General features: G+C 46.7%; 1 protein-coding gene across 1 annotated transcript in view; it reads left to right on the forward strand.

The window, feature by feature from the left end:
• Positions 1–2,500, forward strand: part of LOC125036145 — an 8,744-nt gene that overhangs the window by 243 nt on the left and 6,001 nt on the right. The gene's annotated exons all lie outside the window — the stretch shown is intronic.

Here is a 2,500-nt window from a genome sequence, read left to right on the forward strand (position 1 = left end):
ACAAACAATATGAAAACGAAGATCTTATTGTTAGATAGAATGGAAACAAAATTAAAACGTGTTTAATTTTTCTATGCAATTAATATTGTAAGGAAACACTTGTCATTGACCGCAGATGAAAAGTTACGTTCTTTCTAATGAATAATTTGTTTACGTATATCCTTCTATGTAATCGATACTGCAAACACCGATAATTGACTGCATATCAAAAGGGAAACGAAGTCACAGTCAGAAGACTACGATCTTTGTTTCCTAGCAAATGAAGTCTGTTTACATATATTTTTCTATGTAACTAATAGTGTAAGTAATGAGGAGTTTGTTTACGTACTCGGGACCATCATGTCATCCAGTCACTGTTTTCATGGCATGGAATTATGTATAGAGGTCATTGCCAGTCGGATTAAGTACCATTATGTACCATTGTGTACATGAGTAAACAAGAATATTTGATGAGTCTTCCGTGTACTTTTTAACGCTCTGAATTTATTTCTGTGTACATACATACATGCATGTATACATACATATGTACTGTACATATATATATGTGTGTGTGTGTGTGTGTGTGTGTGTGCAGGCCTTGTCAGTCTGTCTCCCGAAGACAATACTGGCTGCTGAATTCTATTGATGTTAGTGCTGGGGGAGGGCAAACGTCCCTCTTACCCAGCAAATAAAGCGGGCTGTGGGTCCCACTGGCTTGGCGACCGCTGAGACTTGGTTAGGGAGATGGGTTACCCGTCGTCCCATCTGCGTCCCGGTGGCCGCCAACCTAGCTTAAGGCTTGTGGAGCTAATTCCACGGGACCCCCACCGGTGGATTATGGGGCCTGTAGCCAGCCAACCCTCTCTATATGGGGCGGCGTCGTGTGGGGGTGGGTGAAGGTGTCCCCCCGGAGAGACTGCCCGAGGTTAGACCTCGGGCAGGCTGTCAGGGTGGGGGCTTAGAAAGTCCGTTCCTTGCGACAGGACGATCGGTTACCACTACTGTCAAGGGGGATGAAGCAGCTGAGAGTTGAGGTGGCTGCTCTCTCAGAGAGAAGACCTGGCAGTGGCACAATTAGGTGGCTACACTTATTACTGGTCGGGCTGCAGCGATGGCCACCATCTCCAGGGAATAGCCATAGCCATAACCAGCAGACTTTAACCCTTGGTAGTAGAGGTCACTCCAGTCGATGAATGAGTGTATAATGGCATTGAAACTGAAGCTTACATTTGGCTTCATGTCTCTTATTGATGTGTACGCTCCTACAGATGTGTATAAACTTGATGTGAAAGAGATGTTTGACACCATAACTTTCGGATTGTTCTAGGTGACTTCAATGCGGTATCTGGCTGCGACTGAGCTGCCTATGAGATGTCTCTTGGTCCTCATGGCTCAGGGGCTGATGCTGGCAGTGAGAATACCTAATTTTTCTGGGACTTTCCTAGGTCCCAGAAATTGAGAATTTCTGGCTCCTGGTATCAACATTCTGACCCGCACTGTTGAATTTGGTACAGCGATACAGGTAATGTGGCCAAGGAGATAGAGCACATCCTTGTGTTAGCACTTGATGGAGGATTCTCCAGAACTGCAGGGTGTATCGGAGCACTGAGTTCTGTGGAATTGATCATAGATTAGTTGTGGCTATTCCTCGGGTCCACTTGCCAAAGAGCAAGACAGGGTTTCATCTTACAGGAGACACTGGAAGCCACAGATGGTTGCCGTGTGGCTCGATTGTCAGGGGATCACAACTTCCATCGTTCCCTGGTGTGCAGGACTTGGTCACTGCTGAGAAGGGATAAAGAACAGTTTATCAGAAATCTTACAGAGGAGATCGAAAGCCATTTCTTAGTAAATGACCTTCGTCCTGCATATCAAGCCCTGAGAAAGCTGAACTCCAAGCCTTCCTTACAGACGACTGCAGTCCGCTCAGCAAGTGGGCAGATAATCTCAGATCCTGATGGGGTGTGGTTGCGTTGGGCTGAGTATTTTGAGTTGTACCAGGTTGATCCACTAACAATTAACTTGGATGCGGGTAGTGTCGAGATTCCTTTGCCAGACCCACCCATCAGTGAGGATCCACCCTGACTGAAGTCAAGGTGCAATCTCCAAGCTGAAGAGTGGTAAAGTAGTAGGTGTCTATGGCATCCCAGTTAAACTGTTTAAGACTGGTGGAGAACCTATGGCAAGGAGCTTGCATGCTGACCTGTCTCCCATCTGGCAGACTGGTACCATTCCCCATGACTTGCTGAGGGGTGTGGTCATCCCTCTCTGGAAGGGGAAAGGGGATCGGTGTGACTGCAGCAATCACTGAGGCATTACACTACTCAGTATACCAGGCAATGTTCTTGCTCACATCCTTTTGAGACATATCAGAGGCCACCTGCTGAGGCATCAGAAGCCGGAGCAATCTGCATTCACTCCTGGTAAGTCCACAATAGACTGTATCCTGGCACTTTGAGTCATTGTAGAGTGCTCAAGCGTGGGCTGCTCGCAGCTTACATTTATTTTAAGAAGGCGTTTG

Source organism: Penaeus chinensis, chromosome 20, assembly GCF_019202785.1.
Source record: "Penaeus chinensis breed Huanghai No. 1 chromosome 20, ASM1920278v2, whole genome shotgun sequence".
In the NCBI taxonomy this organism is placed as follows: Eukaryota; Metazoa; Arthropoda; class Malacostraca; order Decapoda; family Penaeidae; genus Penaeus; species Penaeus chinensis.